Genomic DNA, 22547 nt, shown 5'->3' on the forward strand with positions numbered 1-22547 from the left:
GTCATCCAACTAATCTGATAACTTTGCTGAGGTGATCTAAAGACAATGTTTTCCACATCCCAAGAAATCAAAAATTGAAACAAGAACATGTTAATATTAACTGAGGAAAATAACATTAACAATAAGAAAGAGGGGGGGAGTCACGTGATGGAGTAGTGGCCGGTCGGGGAACTCCAGCCCTCTCTGGAAAAGTTTAAAAAAAACACACAAAAGACAAAGGCACAAACATAAAAATTAAAACAAAGTGAAAGTAAAGGTGGGAAGAAAATGGCAGCAAAGAAAGAAAAGTCAAAAGCAATGGGAAGAAGAGAAGAAGAAAGAACGTCGGAAGAAGGTGAAGGCCTTACCTATCCGAGGAGGCCCGCTGCAGAGAGAGAAGCCCGCTCCCTAAGGTCAATTGAAGTCCCGAGCTCGGGACTACAAAAATGGCTCACGGAGCCAAGTAAAAGTGCGCAATCGCGCATGCGCGACTCTTCGTGCATGCGCAATGCGCATGAAAAAAAAACACACTGACGGGAGGGGGGAACAGCTGAGGAGTCGATCTCCACAACTGAGAATGACAGCTGCAACACAACAACAGGAAGAGAACATAGAAAACAACGAGAACAAGAAAGAAGAGAGTAAAAGAAAACAAGGAAACAACAGATGACCAACCCAGAGGAAGAAGAAGAAGAACATAGAGAAATGGAAGAAGGGAAAAGCAAGACAATGGATATATTTTTTTTTAAAGAATATATGGAATCAGTAAAAGAATGGCAATTACAAGAATTTAGTGAAATAAAAAGAAGAATTAAAAGTACAGAAGAAAAAATGAATAGATTAGAGATGGTCATGTCGGATATAGGAAAAAGAGTGGACAAGGTGGAAGAACGAGAAACAGCCGTAGAAATGGAAGTAGAGGACTTAAAAAAGAAATTAGAAGAATCTAATAAAAAAGTTAAAGAGACGCAAGAGCTATTAGCTCAGAAGATAGATATAATGGAAAATTATAATAGAAGAAATAATATAAAGATAGTGGGCCTTAAGGAAGATGAAGAAGGCAAGAATATGAGAGAATTTATAAAAGATTGCATCCCCAGGGTCCTAGGAAGACCAGAATTACAGGAAGAAATGGAAATAGAAAGGGCACATAGAACATTAGCCCCGAAACCACAGCCACAACAAAAAACAAGATCCATTTTAGTAAAATTCTTAAGATATACAACAAGAGAAAATATATTGGAGAAAGCAATTAATAAAATAAGAGAAGACAAAAAGCCACTGGAATACAAAGGTCAAAAATTTTTTTTCTATCCAGACATAAGTTTTGAACTCCTGAAGAAGAGAAAGAAGTTTAATACAGCAAAAGCGATCCTATGGAAAAAAGGATATAAATTTATGCTAAAGTACCCAGCGGTACTTAAAATAGTTATTCCAGGGCAGCAAAACAGACTATTCTCGGATCCGGAGGAAGCACGAAAATTTGCAGAACAACTACAAAACAGGCAGAGAGATGAAGACATGTAACGAGAGTAAAAATGACCACAAACTATATGTATGTGTGTATATGGGTATATATGTGTGTACATGAGTATATCAGTATTTAAAGGAAAATATATAGAATATAGATATGAATTAATAAGGGAAAGAAAGGGAAGAGAGGAAGTAAGGAGGGAATTAAGAGAGTGACCTTTGTTATATATGAAAATTAAAATCTTTTCTGGGGGGGGTTGGATGGGGAGGAGTTACGGTCACTGCGAAATCAGTTGACGCTTGCGAGTGAATTCGCAAATCCAAGATGTGGTTGCCCGACAAGGGATAAAGGGCAACTAAGGAAGGGGAGGGGATAGTGGGGTTAAAGAAATTTTAGATAGGAGAATAAGGGAAATGTTTGATGTTTTAGAAATGTTGTCTTATAAAGTGTTCAAAACAAGAAAGCAGAAATGGATAAGAAGGAAAGGTGATGATGAGGAAATGGAAAGGAAAGATAAACAAAGTATGAAATGGCTACGTTGAACTATATGACTTTAAATATTAACGGAATACATAACCAAATCAAAAGGAAGAAACTGCTAAATTTACTGAAAAAAGAAAAAATTGATATAGCATTCGTGCAAGAAACACATTTAACTGAAATGGAGCACAAGAAATTAAAGAGAGATTGGGTAGGACATGTAACAGCAGCGTCATATAATTCAAAAGCTAGAGGAGTAGCTATATTAATCAGTAAAAATGTACCAATTAAAATAGAAGAGGAAATAATAGATCCAGCAGGGAGATATGTAATGATAAAATGTCAGATATATTCGGAGTTTTGGAATGTACTCAATGCATATTCACCTAACGAAGAAGATCAAAAATTTATGCAAGATATTTTTTTGAAGATAGCAGACACGCAAGGGAACATACTAATAGGAGGGGATTTCAACCTTAATTTGGATTCAAACATGGATAAAACTGGGAAAAAAAATTAACAGAAAGAACAAAGTAACCAAATTTATAATTAAATCGATGCAAGAAATGCAACTTTTGGATATATGGAGGAAACAACACCCAAAGGAAAAGGAATATTCATATTATTCGGGTAGACATAAAACATATTCAAGAATAGACCTATTCCTGTTATCAGCTCGTATGCAAGACAGAGTAAGAAAAGCAGAATATAAAGCTAGAATATTATCGGACCACTCACCCCTGATATTGACAATAGAGTTAAAGGACATCCCTCCAAGAATGTATAGATGGAGATTAAACTCCATGCTACTTAAAAGGCAGGATTTTAGAGAATTCATTGAAAGACAAATTAAAATGTACTTTGAAATAAATACAGAATCAGTGAAAGATAAGTTTATACTATGGGACGCAATGAAAGCATTCATCAGAGGGCAAATAATAAGTTATGTAACCAAGATGAAGAAGGACTACAATCAGGAAACAGAGCAGTTGGAAAGGGAAATAGTAAATATAGAAAAAAAATTAGCAATGAAGGAAGACACAACTAAAAGAAGAGAATTGGCAGATAAAAAAATAAAATATGAAACACTACAAACATATAAGGTGGAGAAGAACATAATGAAGACAAAACAAATATTACGAGCTAGGAGAACATATTATGAACTAGGAGAAAAAAACGCACAAAATTCTAGCATGGCAGCTTAAGACAGAACAAACTAAGAGAATGGTACTGGCATCAAGAAAAAAAGACAAACATATCACATATAATCCAACAGAGATTAATGAAAACTTCAGAGAATTCTACGAACAATTATACCAAACTGAAAACGAAGGGAAAGAAGACAAAATAGATGAATTTTTAACTAAAATTGAACTACCAAAATTACAAATAGAGGAACAAAATAAATTAACAGAACCATTTGAAATAGTAGAAATACAAGAGATAATAAAAAAACTACCAAATAATAAAACACCAGGAGAGGATGGATTCCCAATAGAATTCTATAAAACATTTAAAGATTTATTAATTCCTCCCCTCCTGGAAGTAATCAACCAGATTGATAAAACACAAAGCTTACCAGATTCATGCAAAACAGCAATAATTACAGTAATACCAAAGACAGGGAAAGATCCACTCGCACCAGCGTCATATAGACCAATATCTTTACTTAACACAGATTATAAGATAATAGCTAAACTATTAGCAAACAGATTAGCCGACTATGTACCAAAAATAGTAAATCTAGACCAAACTGGATTTATTAAAAAAAGACAAACAACAGACAATATTTGTAAATTTATTAACTTAATTCATGCAGTAGAAGGAAATAAAGCTCCAACAGTAGCAGTTGCTTTAGACGCAGAGAAGGGCTTTGACAGAATAGAATGGAATTATTTATTCAAAGTATTACAAAAATTCAGTTTACTAGAGAAATATATTAATTGGATTAAAGCATTATATAAGGGGCCATTGGCGAAAATGACAGTAAATGGATATATATCAAAACAATTTAACTTAAGCAGATCAACAAGGCAGGGATGCCCACTATCACCCTTATTGTTCGCATTAGCTATAGAACCACTAGAAGAATTGATAAGAACAGAAAATAAAATAAAAGGGATAAAAATAAAAGACAAGGAATATAAAATCAGTTTATTTGCAGATGACGTTATAGTATACTTAACAGAACCAGAAATATCAATAAAAGAATTACATAAGAAATTGAAGGAATATGGAGAAGTGTCGGGATACAAGATTAACGCAAATAAAAGTGAAGCAATGCCAATGAATAATGCGGATTTCTCAAAATTTAAGAAAGAATCACCATTCAGATGGCAAATGCAAGCAATACGATACGTAGGTATACAAATAAATAAAAACCTCAGCCATCTATATAAACTCAATTATTATCCACTAATGAAAAAATTACAGGACGACTTAGAGCATTGGAAAGAGCATTGGAAAGATTTACCACTAACACTAATAGGAAGGATAAACTGTATTAAAATGAACATTTTCCCAAGGATACAATGCCTATTTCAGGCATTGCCAATACACTTGACAGAGAAATTCTTCAAGGAGTTAAAGAAAATAATAAGGAAATTTTTATGCAAAGGGGGGAAACTGAGGATAGCACTAGATAAATTAACAGAATGGTATAAACAAGGAGGCTTACAACAGCCAAACTTTAAAAATTATTATAGAGCCGCACAATTAAGATACCTATCAGATTTTTATCAAACAAGGGAAAAGCCAGATTGGACTAGATTAGAACTAGATAAAATAGGGGAGAAGATACCTGAACATATATTATATAAATGGGATGAAAAATTGGTACAACGTAGGAATTCTCCAGTATTACATCATCTGCTCAATATTTGGAAGAAGATTCATGTAGAAAGGAATAAAACAAATTACCAATTATCAAAACTAACATTGACGCAAAATCAGTTAATCCCTTTTACAATAGATAACCTTTCCTTTAGAGAATGGGAGAAAAAAGGGATCAAAAGCATAGAAAATTGCTTTTCAGGAAATAACTTACTATCCTTTGAACAAATGAAGGATAAATATAATATAACTCAAGATACAGTGTTGGCATACTACCAACTGAAATCCTGCTTGAAGGACAAATTGGGAAGCAGTCTGAGGTTACCAGAGGGAAGTAATTTTGAATATGTGATTACAGACACAATGAATATCAAAAAATTTATAACAAATATGTATATTAAACTGCAAGAAAAGGAGAATGAGGAAACAAATGGTAAAACTAAACAAAAATGGGAACAAGATTTAAACATAAAGATAACGAAGGAAGCATGGGAGAAGTAATGCTCTGGAACTATGAGAAATACAATAAATACGAGGTTACGTATGATACAATATAACTGGATACACAGGCTATATATTACACCTCAAAAGTTAAGTAAATGGGACCCAACAGTATCTGACAGATGTTTTCGCTGTAAAAAGGAAATGGGAACAACAATTCATGCAATTTGGACATGTGAGAAAGTGAAAAAATTTTGGGAAGATCTAAACCAGATATTAAATAAAATCACAAAAAGCAATATACCAAAAAATCCAGAGATCTTCCTCCTAAGTAACATAAAAAACAAAGAATTTGGACTTGATTTGGATGGTGCACAAAAAAGATTTGTTAGGATAGCCCTAGCTGTAGCAAAAAAATGTATTATGTCAGCCTGGAAATTAGAAGATAACTTGAGAATACAGCAATGGTATATAGAAATGAATAAATGTATTCCACTAGAAAAAATAACATATAATTTAAGAGATAATATTACAATATTTGAACAAATATGGGAGCCATACATGAAGCACAATAGAGAAAACCTACCGGGGACATCTACCACCTAAAATGACAGAAGGAGAAGGAAATGAAAAGAATTGACTCAGTGGAATTTCTTGTTTATTTTTTATTGAGTGACACCATTGTTTGACGGGTTTAATGTATCTTAAGAGTCTGAACTTTAAATGAATGGGAGGGGAGGTAGGGAGGGTGGGATGGGAAGGGGGGGGAGAAAACGACACTGTATATATTTGAAAAGAAAAATGTATGTATCTTGATCAATGTGGTTTATAGTGTGAAAAATAAAAAAATTTTAAAAAAAAACAATAAGAAAGAGAAACAATGCTTTTGAGGTTTGAGCAGAAGTCAAAAGAATACAGATATTCAAATACTGCGACTACTGTTTTGCATCAGAAAATTGCATACGTCACTCTGGCACTAAAGAAAGGTGAGAGAAAGAATCAAGGTGAGGAATTACTGGAGTTCATAATTAGTGGTAGAATGAGTGAACATATTGAGCTGACCAGAGAGTAAGGGGGTTAGGGTTAGGGTTAAGGGTTAAGGGTTAGGGTTAGGATTAGGGTTAGGCAGCAAATCCCTCCCCCCATTTTGAAAATTTTTGAAAATGTACATACAAAGTTACTAATTTCAGGCCATTAAAAAAAACTAGTAATTTTTTTGATTATTTTATTTATAAATTTAAACCAGTCATAATTACATTACATCCAATTCCAGAAATGATTATTTTTTAAATTATACACCCTCCCACCTCTTCTCCCCACCCCTAACTTTAGCAAGGGTTTGTAAAAGATAGATCATGTCTATTTTTTTTGAGTGGGGAATGAAGAACTGGAGAGTCACAGATCAAAGATGGAATCTGAGAAAAGATCTGATGAGTGTTTCCAGTATATTGTTTTAATTCCAAATTAATATTGCTTGAGTATCACAAAAAATACCTTGATGAAGGCCTCAGGCATAAAACGTTGGTAACACTTTACTTCCTATAGATGCTGAGTTTTTTTGTGTATTACAACTCCAAGAGAAATTCACCAAATAACTTGATCAAAGATTTCAATTCCATCATCTGGAGAGGCCATGGAGCACCCTGCTTAAATCTGGGTACTTCCATAATTCATCTCCATCCTCCACTTGCTTCAGAAAAGCATTCGTCTGATATTCACCAATGGATGTACAGTGTCATTCTACATTAAGAATAGTATAAACGCAGCACTCTCCCCATTAGGCCTTTTCACAGCGCCATGTAAAATGGGGATTCCAGGCATGTAAGTGAAGTGAAAAACAGAGGAAAAGAGCAGAGCACTTGCACGCGACGTACAGCAGGGGTCAAGGGGGCGCAGCATCCCTTGCAGGGGGTTTAGGGGGCAGCAAACCCCTCCCCCCATTTGGAAAATTTTTGAAAATGTACATACATAGTTACTAATTTCAGGCCATTAAAAAAACTAGTATTTTTTTTGATTCTTTTATTTATAAATTTAAACCACAGTCATAATTACATTACATCCAATTCCAGAAATGATTATTTTTTAAATTATACACCCTCCCACCTCTTCTCCCCACCCCTAGAAAAAGAAAAAAGGAAAGAAAAAAGAAAAACCGGAGGATGCCAAGAAAATAAAATATTTATACTACAAAATCGAATGGAGGTTACCAAAAAGTGAGATCTTCAGAGAGCCTATTAAATATACAGACCAAATTTTGTAAATGTGGGGGCCATATTTTGAAAAAAAAAATATTTATCTCACAGATTATGTAATCTTCTCCAATGAAAAAGAACTGTGAAGTTCTGCATGCCATCTCTCCACACCCAAGTCTATTTCTGACTTCTATGATATTGTAATACATTTCCTAGAAACTGTTAAAGTAATTAACACAAATTCAGTTTGATAGATATTTCATTTTAATTTTGGCCTTATAGTCTTAATATTACTCAATAAAAATAACTGGATGCTGTGGGAATTTGATCCTCGTGATTCATTCCAAAAAATTACCTACCCCTAACCAAAATTGTCTAACTTTAGGAAATTGCCAAGATGAACGCAAAAAAGTTCCAATCTCAAATCTACACCTGAAGCATAAATCTGATATAGCAGGATTTAATCTATTTAATTTTTGTAGAGAAAAACTAGTCATTTTAAACAAAATCAATTGGCTTTTTTTAGTGAGCACGGTATATCAGATAGACACTACTATCGGTACCCAGACTCCAAGCCCCTTCAAGCAGTACCTGCTTGGCCTTGCTCAATCCAGAGTGTCTGGTTCTCCTGACCTCAAGCAGTACTTGCCCTTAACTAGCAGTTAGCATGTCAAGCAGTTTCCTTGTCCAACTTGAATCCAATCCCCAAGTAATAACTACTACCCTACACTCATTCCCCAGGCAGAGTCCCTGCCCAATCACCAATCACCCCTGTCCAATCTGCACCCAACACCCAAGCAGAGCCCCTGGCAAATCTGTAACCATTTCTTTGCACTGATATTCATCTATTACTCCAGGTTTTCTTCAGCTAATCTTAAAAGCAATTAGCCTTTCCTAATCGTTTCTTCACCCAAGGTTTTTGAGACGTGGGCAAAAACAGAAGGGAGTGCCGCTGGCTTAAACAGCATGGCATTGCAACATGTTGGAAACGCTTTGCAACTGAAGGGGAGCGCACCACTGCTGCTATACTGCAGGAAACATGGCAGCCAAAGTTGGCAGAGCAACATGCTAGCATAGCATGGAATGAGCAGATGGAGTCAGAGCAGACTGGAAGGGCACTGATGAAACATGGAGGTGGATTTTAAAAACACGGAGGTGGATATACCCAGGATTCCTGGGTTATTTTCCCAGACCACCCTATCCCTGCAGTGTGAAAAGGCAAATGGCCAAGCAGGGGAAGAGTCATTATATCAGCACTTGTGTGCTGCGTCACATAGGCAATTAAAATAAAGAATCATACCACCTGTCAACAGCAGGTTGCTTTGGGACATTGCGATGGCGGCTCAATGCAGGATCAACGACCATCCTCATTACTCATAATCCCCCACAGCTGGATCTGCTCTGCAAGTCAGCCATTGATCGTGCATTGAGCTGCCGTCGCAACATCCCAAAGTGGGGGAGGGGGGAATGGGGAATGGAGCGACGCATGGTGGAAGGGGCGACGAAAGGGGGAGGCGGCCGACACACCAAGGGGAGGGCCTCTCATTAAACATTTGGACCCTATGACAAAATCTGAAACTCATTCAATGCTGATTGGAGAACTGGGTAAAGAAATGCTTTAAAGATGTGTGTTCAAGTGATGATGAAATAAACACCCCATATCTATTTCACGTATCAGCAAAGGTTGATTTGAAATAACAAGGGGAGTGACAAGAAGGTCCAATTCCGAGCTCCTGAGAATTCTGGTTAGAGTACCCTCAGTGTGTAACACATCATTGGTCGGGGTGGGTCCCTCCGTAAATTGTCTGGGAGGGCAAATTCTGGGAATTTTAACTGTGGTGTGAAAGGCCCAGGAGGTCCTGCCTTCCCAGGGATTACACCCGCTCACTGGCTGTGTGAAAAGGATTAATGTTCCCTGCCATAATACTGTACATCTAATAAACTTCCATGGGACTGGAGCTGATCTTCACTACTAAGGAAAGCTGTTCAGCCCATGGCTACCTCAATCCAAAAGCAAGGCTGCTGAAGTCTCGGTTGTAGAGCTGCAGCATGCAAAAGATACATGTTTGCTCACATTCAGGCTGAACTCCAGCAGCATTAAATCTTTCACTGAAATATATGGGAAGATGAGCCTTGCACTCAACATCTATGAGACAAAAATCGTTCTCAGCCATACTGTACTATCCTGGCAAGAGCATGGAAAACACGCAGTACTCTATTGTTTCATTTAAGCTGCACGCACACACACTCGTGCAGGCCGGACCGGGCACACACGCACTCTCCCGCAAACTGGACCATGTGCGCGTGCACTAGCTTAGTCGGATCACTGGACTACTCCTCAAATCCCCAGAACCAATTCTTGCCAATGATGGACATTGATGATGAAATTCACCATCATCTTCCATCCACGAGCCGAGGCTTTGCTTGAATGAAAAAAATTGTTATGTCAAGTTCAAGGTCTGAGTCCTGATTATCGACGGTACATCAGTGATAAGTCCTCCTTTGTGCTTCTGACACCTGGGTGACCTACAGCAGTTTTCTCAAACACCTGAAAAATACCACCAGGACTGGACTGTCTACAAAATGTTCGAAATTTATTGGAAGGTTAATTAAACCAATGTCAGCGTCCTCTCCCTGGCCTACATTGCTAAAGATAAGGCCCTATCTAGATCTAGTCAGTTACATAGATAGAAACACGAAAGTCTGCAAATGCTGTGATTGTAGTAACAACACACAGAAATGCTGGAGGAACTCAGCTTGTCTCACACTATACATAAAAGGTCAAGATATATTTCCAACATTTAGGGCCTGTGCCCTTCTTCAAGGGAGAATCAAAAAGTAGGCCGACGTCTGAATTAAAGACCAGCAGGGGGAGGAGTCCAAACCAATATACAAAAGGTGTCCATTGGGTTATGATAAGAGGAAAGGTGAGAATTGATTTTGGCTCTGTGAAAGGAGTCAGAGGAAAAAGGAAGAGAGTCACAGCTCGAGTGTATGAAGATTGGGTGGGGGGGGGGGGGTTTAAATGGAATCTAGAGCAGGTGAGAATTAATTTCTCTGGTTTCTGTTAAAACCCACCCCTCCTCCTTCATTCCCCTGTTTCCTTTCCTCTTGTTCCCTCTTATGGCCAATTTATATCTTTTGTCTGTTAATCTGGATTCCTCCCCCTCTCACATCATCACATGGCCAATACTGAACTGTGAAAGTCAACTCTATTTTGAGCTCTGTCAAAGGGTAGCAAGTCTGGACAGGAAGAGTTTCAATAAGGCGTTCAAAGCCTCTGCAAAGAAATGCAACATCCCCACTGATTCCTGGGAATACCTGACCCACAGCTGCTCAAAAAGCAGCAGAATTCAGGGTGTTATTGATATCTTCAAGGCCATGCTTTGGGAGCATATCAGGGACCTACATTAACAGTAGAAGGAGAGCAGCTCTTTGCAAACTATACACCCATACCTTTCATCAGTCAACAACCGCATCATCTGTTGGAGCCTGTGGTTTCCATATTGACATAATCAGCCACCTAAGAATCTGAAAAACCCAAGTGGAAATCAGTCATCCTTGATCCCAAGGGCTGCCTAAGAAGAAAAGATGAGTGGATAGTTGAAATATGCTATGGAAATAAGATTGAACAAGTTCAAGACATCAAACTTTATAAAGACATGTTTGGAAATAAGGAAGAGAAGAATGTTGGGTCCAGAGTATTCTAAGGGGACAGGGCGAGCAGCCAGAAGTCTTGGTGCATGTTGGCCAATGGCATACACAGAAAAAGAGAGGAGATTCTGAAGCAAGATTACAGGGTGTTAGGAAGAAAATTGAGAAGCAGGACCTCCAGGGTAGTGATCTCAGGGTTGCTGCCTGTACCACATGCTAATGAAGATAAGAATATCTGAATTAAGCAAATGAATGCATGGCTAAGAGACTGGTGCAGGGGACAGGGTTACAAATTCTTGGATCATTGGGATCTATTTTGGGGGAGATATGACCTATGCAAATAAGATGGGATACGCCTGAACTCAAAGGGTACCACTATCCTAGCGGAGATGTTTAACATAGCTATTAGGGAGAGTTTAAACTAAGTTGGCACATGGAAGGGAACCAGGGTGTTAGGATCAAGAGGAAAATAAAAAAAAAGTCAAAGATACTGTGCAGCAAAGATGACAAAAAGGACATGCAGGTGATAAGGCAGGATAATTTGCTGTACAATAGAAATACAGCAAAAATCGGTAACAGATACTGGTGTAAGTGTACTGTGCTTATATGCACATAGCATTGGAAATAAAGTAGATGACCTTATTGTGCAGCTACAGATTAAAAGATATGACGTGGTCATCAGCAAGACATGGCTTAATGATGGGTGTGATTGGGATTTGAATGTCAAAGGGTACACAGTGCGGAGGAAAGATAGGAAGAGGCCTTAATGGTAACCAATGATATTAAATCACTAGAAAGAGGGGACTTAGGATCTGAAGAGGTAGAATCCTTTTGGGTTGAATTAAGTAATGGCAAGAGTAAAAGGAACCTAATAGCAGTTATATACAGGCCCACAAAAAGCAGCTGGGAGGTGGACTACAAGTTACAGCTAGAAATAGAAAAAGGATGTCAGAAGGAAAATCTCAAAATATTATCGGGGATTTTAACATGAAAGGGGATCTAAGGAGAGGGAGTTTGTAGAATACCTATGGGATAGTTTTTTGGAGCAGCCTGTAGATAAACACACCAGGGGATCAGTGGTTTGGATTGAGTGATGTGTAATGAACCTCAGCTGATTAAAGGTAAAGGAACTCTTTGAAAGCAGTAATCATAATATGATTGGGTTCAGTTTAAAATTTGAAAAGGAGAAGCTGATATCAGGCATGTCAATATTTCAGTGGAACAAAGGAAATTACAGTGGTATGAGAGAGGAACTGGCCCAAGTTGACTGGAAAAGTAAGATGGATGGAGGGACGGCAGAACAGAATTGGATGATATTTCAACAAGAAATAAGGAAAGTGCAGGATAGATATATTCCAAGAAAAAAAGAAAATTATGAATGTTAAAATGACACAAATGAGGCTAACAAGAGAGGTTAAGGCTAAAATAAAAAGCAAAAGGGACGGCATACAAGGAAGCAAAAATTAGCGGAAAAACAGAGGACTGGGAAATTTAAAAACTTACATTAAAAGACAGTCATTAGGAACTAAAAGATGACTTATGAAAGGAAGTTGGCAAATAACATACAAAAGGATACTAAGAGTTTTTTAAATATATGCAGAGTAAAAGAGAGACACGAATAGATATAGGACCAATTAAAAATGATGCTGGAGAAATTATAATGAGTAACAAAGAGATGGAAAAGGAACTAAATGAGTGTTTTGCATCAGTCTTCACTGTGGAAGACATTAACAATATACCTGACAGAAATCTCAGGGAATAGAATTAAGTACTGTAAAGATTATTAGAGAGAAAGTGCTTGCTAAGCTAAATGGACTAAAGATAGACAAGTCACCCAGACCGGATGAGGTGTATCCACAGGTTCTGAAGGAGGTGTCTTTAGAGATTGTGGAGGTATTGGAAATGATTTTCCAGGAATCAATAGACTCTGGTATGTTTCCGGAGGACTGGAAGGTCGCAAATGTACTTCTGCTGTTTAAGAAAGGAGGGAGGCAGAAAAAGGTTACAGACCTATTGATCCGACATCAGTAGTTGGAAAGTTATTCGAGTTGATCCTCAAGGACGAGGTTATTAAATATCTCAAGGTGCGTGATATGTCCAAGCCACCATGGTTTCATGAAGGGAAGATCCTTCCTGACATACCAATTGGAATTTTTTGAGGTAATCTCAAGTAGGATGGACAAGGGAGAGGCTGTGGATGTTGTGTATTTGGATTTTCAAAACGCCTTCGATAAGGTGCCACATAAGAGACTGCTTAATAAGATGAGAGCTCATGGAATTACAGGAAAGGTATTAGATGGGTGGAGCATAGGCTGATAGGCAGATGGCAAAGGGTGGTAATAAAGGGGTCCTGTTCTGGTTGGTTTCCAGTTACTAGTGGTGTTCTGAAGGGGTCGGTGTTGGGGGTGTCTTCTTTTTACAATGTATATCGATGATTTAGATTATGGATTAAACGGTTTTGTGGCTAAATTTGCAGATGACACCAAGATGGATGGAAGAACAGGAAGTGTTGAAGAAACTGAAAGGTTGAAGAGAGACTTGGACAGCTTAGGAGAGTGGGCAAAAAAAATGGCAGATGAGATATAATGCTGAGAAATGTACAGCTGTACATTTTAGAAAAAGAAATAAACAGGTAGATTATTGTTTAGATGGGAGAAAATCCAAAATTTGGAAGAGCATAGGGTCTTGAAGGTCCTTGTTCAGGATACCCTAAAGGCTAACCACCAGGCTGGATCAGCAGCAATGAAAATGAATGCTATGTTGGCATTCATTTCAAGAGGAAGCATGTATAAGGGTAAGGAGGTGTTGATGAGGCTCTATGGGGCACTGGTAGGACCTCATTTGAAGTACTGTATGCAGTTTTGGGCCCCTTATCTTGGAAGGGATGTACTGGTGTTGGAGAGAGTACAGAGAAGATTTACGAGGATGATTCTCGGAATGCAATGGCTAACATATGAGGAGTGTTTATCGGCTCTTGGACAGTATTCATTGGAGTATAGAAGAATGAGAGGGGATTTCATAGAAACATTTGAATGCTGATAGGATTGGACAGAGTAGATATGAAGATGTTTCCCTTAGTGAGTGAATCCATGACAAGAGGGCACAGTCTAAGAATTAGAGGGTTACCTACTTAAAACGGAGATGAGCAGAAATATCTTTAGCCAGAGATTTGTGGATCTGTGGAATTCGTTGCCATATACCGCTGTGGAGGCTGGAAGTGGAACTAGATATAAGAACGTTTTAGCTCATGGTGGAGTGGCAGAGCAGACTTGATGGGCTGAATGGCCTACTTCTGTTCCTTTACCCTCGTGATGTCTGAATCATGGTAATTGCCAAAATCAAGAAATATATGGATAATACAAGTGGGATTTGATTTTAACCGTGTGATTTAGAATTAACATGAAATAACTGTTCTCTATTAAAACAGGAAAAATAAAGAATTTGCAAATATCAAGAGGGGAATGAACTCATTACAAATAAAAGTTATTTTTGATAAAATGTTGCTCAAGTTTTAAAGTTTTCTCAACAATAATTCTCTACAATTATTAATTTAGACTGAGAGTCTTATCTATTATTATAATGTGTTTATTGCCTTGGCCAAGGCAAATAGCGCCTTTGGAAGACTACACAAAAGAGTCTGGAAAAACAACCAACTGAAAAACCTCACAAAGATAAGCGTATACAGAGCCGTTGTCATACCCACACTCCTGTTCGGCTCCGAATCATGGGTCCTCTACCGGCACCACCTACGGCTCCTAGAACGCTTCCACCAGCGTTGTCTCCGCTCCATCCTCAACATCCATTGGAGCGCTCACACCCCTAACGTCGAGGTACTCGAGATGGCAGAGGTCGACAGCATCGAGTCCACGCTGCTGAAGATCCAGCTGCGCTGGATGGGTCACGTCTCCAGAATGGAGGACCATCGCCTTCCCAAGATCGTATTATATGGCGAGCTCTCCACTGGCCACCGTGACAGAGGTGCACCAAAGAAAAGGTACAAGGACTGCCTAAAGAAATCTCTTGGTGCCTGCCACATTGACCACCGCCAGTGGGCTGATAACGCCTCAAACCGTGCATCTTGGCGCCTCACAGTTTGGCGGGCAGCAGCCTCCTTTGAAGAAGACCGCAGAGCCCACCTCACTGACAAAAGGCAAAGGAGGAAAAACCCAACACCCAACCCCAACCAACCAATTTTCCCTTGCAACCGCTGCAATCGTGTCTGCCTGTCCCGCATCGGACTGGTCAGCCACAAACGAGCCTGCAGCTGACGTGGACTTTTTGCCCCCTCCATAAATCTTCGTCCGCGAAGCCAAGCCAAAGAAAGAAGAATGTGTTTATTATGCATTTGCTTAAAATATCACAATACAATATAAAAATAGTTTTAGAAAAGTGATTTTAAAGTTATTAGTGCAATACTTTAGTCAAGCAATTTAATGAAGGGATTGATTTAAGATAGTACACCAGCAGTGACCTAATTGTGTTGTATAAGATCAATGGATTTGATGCAAATGGTTCTCTGTAAACAGCAGTAGTATGTGTGGGCAATGACAGACCTGATTTCACCTCAATCTGATGCAATGGCAGAAAGAGAATGGTAAGGGTGGGGGTGGGGGAGAAGAGAGAGAAAGAGACTCAAGAGACTCATCAGCACCCCAAGAATACTCAGGGATGGAGTACAAATGCTGAACATGTTAATGTAGGTGGTGGTGAAACTGACCTCATGAACCAATGGCTGAAGGGAACAAAATTACCATAGTCTTTCATGATACTTGTCCATAAGTACTTAAACTTATTACAAACACATCATGACAGGTTGCAGCAGCATGATGAAGCCCTCACCTCTCCACATTCACAGTAAGCTAAAGGCATTAAGTATTATCAGGACAGAGAAAAATTTGACATTGAGTGAAAGGATCAGCACGATTATATAGAATGGCAGTGAATTTGATGGGCTGAATGTCCTGTGGTAACACAGCTGTATTCTCTTCCCTAGTTTATCCTTAAAGAAAATTTATTTTCAATTGGACCAAGAACACTGGCCGTAATGTAATACATGTTTGCTGCAGTGGTTTGAAATCTTGTCATATGGAAGGTGGGACTGTTCCAACAGGATGGTTTGCACCTGAACTAGAGGGAGCTTTATATCCTTGCGGGTAGGTTTGGTAGAGCTGCTCTGGGGGGGGGGGGGTGGGGGGTTTAAACTAGATTAGCAGGGGGATGGGAACCAGAGTGTTAGAACAGATAGTGAGTGGAAGAGGATAAAGGTCATGCAAGGACTGCATGTCTTAACAGAAATCAGAGGTTTGTACAAGATAGAAATGTTCTCAGGTGTATTTATTTCAATGCAAGGAGTATTGTCAGAAAGGCAGACAAGCTTAGGGCGTGGATTGGCAGGTGTGATTACAACATTATTGCTATTAGTGAGATTTGCTGGAAGGGCAATGTTCAGGGTTCTGTTATTTCAGACATGATAGAGGGGGAGGAGTGACATTGCTAGTTGGGGGAAATATCACAGCCCTGCTGGCACAGGACAGCCCAGAGTGCTCGTCTACAGAGGCCATATGGGTGGAGCTGCAGAATGAGAAAGGTGTGACCACCCTGATAGGGTTCTATTATAGGCCCCCCAATAGTCAGAGAGAATTGGAGGAGCAAATCTGTACAGAGATAGAAGGCAACTGCAGGAAACAAGGTCATGATAGTAGGAGATTTTAACTTCGATATATTGACTTGGACTCCCATACTGTAAAAGGGCTGCATGGCTTGGTGTTTGTCAAATGTGTTCAAACAAGTTTTCTAAATCAATATATAGAGGTATCAACGAGAGAGGATGCAACATTTGATATCCTATTAGGGAATCAAACAGGTCAGGTGATAAAAGTATGTGTCGGCAAACATTTCGGTCCAGTGGCCATAATGTCATTAGTTTCAGGTTAATTATGGATAATGATAGGTCTGGTCCTCAAGTTGAGATTCTAAATTGGAGAAAGGCCAATTTTGTGGAACTAAGAAAGGATCCAGGAAGAGTGGATTGCATTAAGTTGTTATCTGGTGGTATGTGGTCAGTAAGCGGAAGGCCTTCAAAAGTGAAATTATGAGAGTGCGGAATTTGTATGTTCCTGTCAGGATTAAAGGCAAAGTTAACAGGCATAGGGAACCTTAAGAAAATACTTAACAAGGAAATCAGGAAGGCAAAAAGACACGAGATTGATTTGGCAGATAGGGTGAAGGTAAACTTAAAGGATTTCTACAAGTATGTGAAAAGTAAAAGGATTACAAGGGACAAAATTGGTCCACTAGAAGATCAAAGTAGTCATCTATGTGTGGAGCCTCACAAGATGGGTGAGATCTTAAACAGTTTTTTTGCATCAATTTACTCAGGAAACTGGCATAGTATATATGGAAGGAAGGGAAACAAGCAGTAGTGGCATGGAACAAATAGAGATTAAAGAGGAGGAGGCAATTGTTGCCTTACAGCGAATAAAGTTAGATAAATCCCCTGGGCCTGACATGAAATTCTCTCGGACCTTGAGGTAGACTAGTACAGAAATTGCAGGGACCCTGGCAGAAATATGTAAAAAGCCATGGGTGAGGTGCCAAAGGGTAGCTCATGTGGTTCCATTGTTTAAAAAAGGCTCCAAAAGTAAACAAGTAAATTGCAGGCCAGTGAGCCTGACGTCATTAGTGGGAAAATTTTTGGAGAATGATCTGAGAAATTGAATGTACAAGTATTTGGACAGATAAGGGCTGATTAAAGATAGTCAGCATGGCTTTGTACGTTGCAGGTGGTGTTTAACAAAACAGAGTTTTTTATGGATTTTACCAAGAAAGTAGATGAGGGGAAGGCTGAGGATGTTGTCTCCATGGCATTTGACAAGCTCCCAAATGGGAGGTTAGTTCAGACACTAAATATCCATGGAGAGGTTGTAAAATGGTTTCAAAATTTGCTGAATGGGAGAAGACAGAGAGTGGTAGTGGATGATTGCTTCTCAGACTGGAGTTCTGTGATTAGTGGTGTGCCTCAGGGATTGGTGCTGGGACCATTGTTGTTTGTTGTCTATATCAATAATCTGGATGATAATGTGGTAAATTGGATCAGCTAGTTTTCTGATGACACTAAGATTGGACATCGAGGAAGGCTTTCAAAGTTTTCAGTGAGAACTGGACCAACTAGAAAAATGGGCTAGAAAATGACAGATGGAATTTAATGCAGACAGTGTGAGGTGTTGCATTTTGGAAGGATAAACAAAGGTAGGACATACACAGTAAATGGAAGAGCACTGAGAAGTGCGGAGGAACAGTGATCTGGGAATACAGATGCATAATTCCCAGAAAGTGGCATTACACGTAGACATGATTGTAAAGAAAGTTTTTGGCATCTTGGCCTTCATAAATCAAAGTAATGAGTACAGGAGTTGGGATGTTATGGTGAGGTTGAATAAGACATTAGTGAGGCCAAATTTGGTGTATTGTGTGCAGCTCTGGTCATCAAACTACAGGAAGAGTGCAGAGAGGATTTACTCGGATGTTGCCAGGTCTTCAGGAGTTGAGCTACAGGGAAAGATTAATCAGGTTAGGACTTTATTCCTTGGAGCGTTTATAAAATTATGACGTGTATAGACAGAGTAAATGCGAGTAATCTCTTTTCACTTAGATTAGGAGAGATAAATATGAGAGGACATGGGTTTAGGGTGAAATGGAAAAGGTTTATGGGGACATTAAGGTGAATTTCACTCAGAGAGTGGTTGGAGTGTGCTAAGAGTTGCCATCTGACATGGTAAATGTGGGCTCACTCAAGTTTTAACAATAAATTGGATAGATACATGGATGGGAAATGTCTGATGGTTATGGAATTGGTGCAGGTCAGTGGGACTCGCGGAATGATGTTTCAGCACAGACTAGAAGGGCCAATGTCCTGTTTTCATGCTGTTGTGTTCTATGGTTCTACTTGTTGAGCCAACTGTTCCCAGTCATTTGATATCTAAAGAAAGTAAGTTTTGTGATGTGACCTTGATGTAAACAAGGTCCATCATTCTTGCTGGCTTACTAAATTGAGCACCTGAGATGATACACATAGTTGAAGTGGAGATTTTAATTATTGCTTTCCCACCATAAAAAAATAACCAGTTTAGTAGGCTGACCAGAGAAATTATTAAGGGAGAGCAAGAAGAGAAAATTGAAGTAATATTAAGACCCAATCATGAAGACAGCTAAAAGATCACAAGAATAATCTGTAAATGCTATTAAGAGAAAAATAAATTATTTTCACTTTAAACAAACTGTTATTCTAGAAACCTCTGGCCAATTTGTGACCTTTAAGAACATTAAAGTTTTGCACTGTATGCTTTCCAACAAGGGTACATGCATATTGCACTGCCTTACTTTTGTGAGTTCTTGCTAAAATGGCCTTATTTTTTTTATAATGGCTTCAAGCTGATTCTGAATATAGAAAATAGCACTTTCTAACACCTGATACATGGAAAGTGTAACCTATCATGTTCTATCACAATGTTTTTTTCTCACTAAAGATATGTAGCTGTCTTTGACATCATTACAAGTTTTATATGTTTAAAAGACTCATGATACCAGTAAAAATCAACAATCTGCATTGAAGTTTCAGATAATTTCAATGCTATCTGTTCCTTGCTCTTCTCAACCTCAAAATGCTTCTATCCAATTATCAGATATTCCGTACATTTATTCCACCTTTCTTGTTACTAGATAATTAACAATCAATTTATTTATTTATTTATTTTTGTTGATCTTTTCAAAAATTGTACATTGATATAGTGGCATGACAGATAGACTACAATTCCCAGAAGTCTAGAGAACTAGCATGGGACGACATAACATCATGACGTGGCGCGTGTGGTTCAGTGTTTTAAAAGAATACGCGGGTGACTCGAGTAAACTAGCTCTGATTTACCTGCACTTGTGTGTGTCATTACTTCGCGTTCATCCCCACCACTGCATTTTCAGCGGTTACATAGTGACATTTTAAATATATATTAAACTTTTTCTCACAAACAAAAATAGTCTCTCCCTCCCTCCTCCCCTTCCATACATACAGATCTGTTCACCGTCACAGCTTACATATATTTTAAGTATACAGAGTACAGTTGGGAAATAATGTTTTTATAAATATATAATTGTTACTTTTATATCTTTTATGTTCCTTTTTATTACTGTATCTGGGCCCCTATTGGTCCAGGTATAGCTGCCGGACATTTTCAAAAGTGTCGTATTTATTCTTTAAGTGATATGTGATGTTTTCCAGACATATAGAGCTGTTCATTTCCACAGTCCATCGTGCTATAGGCAGAGAGGAGTCAGACTTCCAAGTGATCGCAATACATTTTTTAGCTACTGCCAGTGCTATTTTTATAAATGAGATTTGATATTTGGTCAATTTGTCGCTTGTTTCTATGAAATTACCTAATAGATAGAGCTCTGGGTTGCCTGTGAAGACCACTCCTGTTATCCTGGTTAATTTTTCGGTGATTTCTTGCTAAAATGGCCTCACTTTTTTTAATATAATGAGCATCTACTTAACACATCCACTACTCTTTATAATAGGTGAAGATGAGGGATTTGTGGGGTAGTTGATACATGCATCATTAGTGGTTTTATTGGAGTAGAATCATCATTTCATTTTAGAGGCCTCTGCAGCCAGAATATGTAAAATGCTTTGAGCAATTTATGGTTTTCATTTCTTTTCAAATGAAGCTCATCTGTTTGAGTGTCTAACAAGAAAACTTATATCCGATCATTCACTCTATACTTCGTAATAGTGTCTGTCACACCCAATGAATCTCACATTATAAATTGGTGATGCCCATTCCAACTTTATTCAATGAATGCATAAATCCTTGGGTTATGGCCCTTTTAATCCTATGCAAGCATTCTAACTATGTCTAGAATAGTTCAGTTTTTGAAATCAATGAAAGTATGAAATGTTTCTTCCTTTTATATTGATTTGATGAGGAAATGTGCTGAAATGCTTACAAAGTTAGTTAAGAAGTATAATTTGCACTAGTTTAATTATGATCCTTAAAGAAGACCTGGAATGACCAAGAGTTAGACACATAAACTAAAAAAATCACATTGCCTTTCTATTTATAACTAGGTTACCTCATAATAAAACCATCTCATTGTCAGCTAAATTAACTAAATATTTTAATGATCAATGTTAGTGTCCACATTGTTGGGCCAAAGATAGGTAAGGGAATGAACACCACTTGCCTCTTCCATTTTAGGAATCCAAATGTGGGTCTGGGTGATAATGTAGGTCAGAATAAGAATTTATTGTTATGAACATGTCACAAAATTCATTTTTTGCAGCAGCATTGCAGGTACATATATTGCTATGAATTACTTTTAAAAAGTTAGTTCAAAAAAAAGTGAGGTAGTGCCTGTGGTTCATTATCCATTCAGAAATCTGATGGCAGAGGGGAAGAAGCTGTTTTTGTTTACTTGGGTGTTCATCTTCAGGCTCCTGAACCCCCTTCCTGATGGTAGCAGTATGAAGAGGGAATAGCCTAGGTGTTGAGGGTCTCCAAAGATAGAGGCTGCCTTTGTAGATGGCTTTAATGGAGACTGATGCCCATGATGGTGCTGGCCAAGGCTCTATGTAGTCTTTTCCTGTCCCGTGCATTGGCACCTCCCCATACTAGACAGCAATGCAACCAGAGCCCTCTTCTTGGTACACCTGTAGAAATTTGCAAGTGTTTGTGGTAACATACCAAATTTTCTCAAATTCCTCACCTTTTCCACTGCTGACCCCTCAGTGAGGACTGGTTTGTGATTGCTTGATCTCCCCCTCCTTAAGTCCAAAATCAGTTCCTCAGTTTTGCTAACATTGAGTGGTAGGTTGTTGTTGTGACACTACTCAATTAGCTGATCTATCTCCTCATTGCCGTACACTTCCTCATTGCTGTCTGTGATTCTGCCATAGGAAAATTTGTAGATGGCATTTGAATTGCGTCTAGCCGCACAGCCATGGGTGTAGAGTGAGTAGAGCTAAGCACACATTCTTGAGGTGCGCCTGTGTTGATTGTCAGTGAGGAGGAGACATTGTTTCCGACTTGCAACGACTGGTCTTCTGATAAGAAAGTCAAGGATCTAGTTGCAGAGGCCCAAGATTTGGAGCTTGTTGACCAGTACTGAGAGCAAGATGGTGTTGAAAGCTGAGTTATAGTTGATGAAAAGTATCCTGATGTATGTGTTACTGTTGTCTAGGTGGTCCAAGGCTAGGGCGAGCCAGTGAGATTGCATCTGTGGTGGAGCAATTGTGACATTAGGCGAATTGTAGTTGGTCCAGATCTTTGCTTAGGTACATGTTCATTCTAGCCATGACCAACCTCTCAAAGCATTTCATCACTCTGGCACACTCTATTTTGTACTCATTTTGATCTTTGGCTTAATTGTTTTCCTATTATTATATTTGGAACCATCACCTCTGCAATTTCACCCCACCCTTTCACCCACACTTTAAAAAA

At 38.6% G+C, this 22547-nt stretch overlaps 1 protein-coding gene across 2 annotated transcripts in view; it reads right to left on the reverse strand.

Annotated features, from left to right (window-relative positions):
• lmbrd1 (LMBR1 domain containing 1) overlaps positions 1-22547 on the reverse strand; it is a 296648-nt gene that overhangs the window by 15121 nt on the left and 258980 nt on the right. The gene's annotated exons all lie outside the window — the stretch shown is intronic.

Source organism: Narcine bancroftii, chromosome 6 (genome assembly GCF_036971445.1).
Source record: "Narcine bancroftii isolate sNarBan1 chromosome 6, sNarBan1.hap1, whole genome shotgun sequence".
Classification (NCBI taxonomy): domain Eukaryota; kingdom Metazoa; phylum Chordata; class Chondrichthyes; order Torpediniformes; family Narcinidae; genus Narcine; species Narcine bancroftii.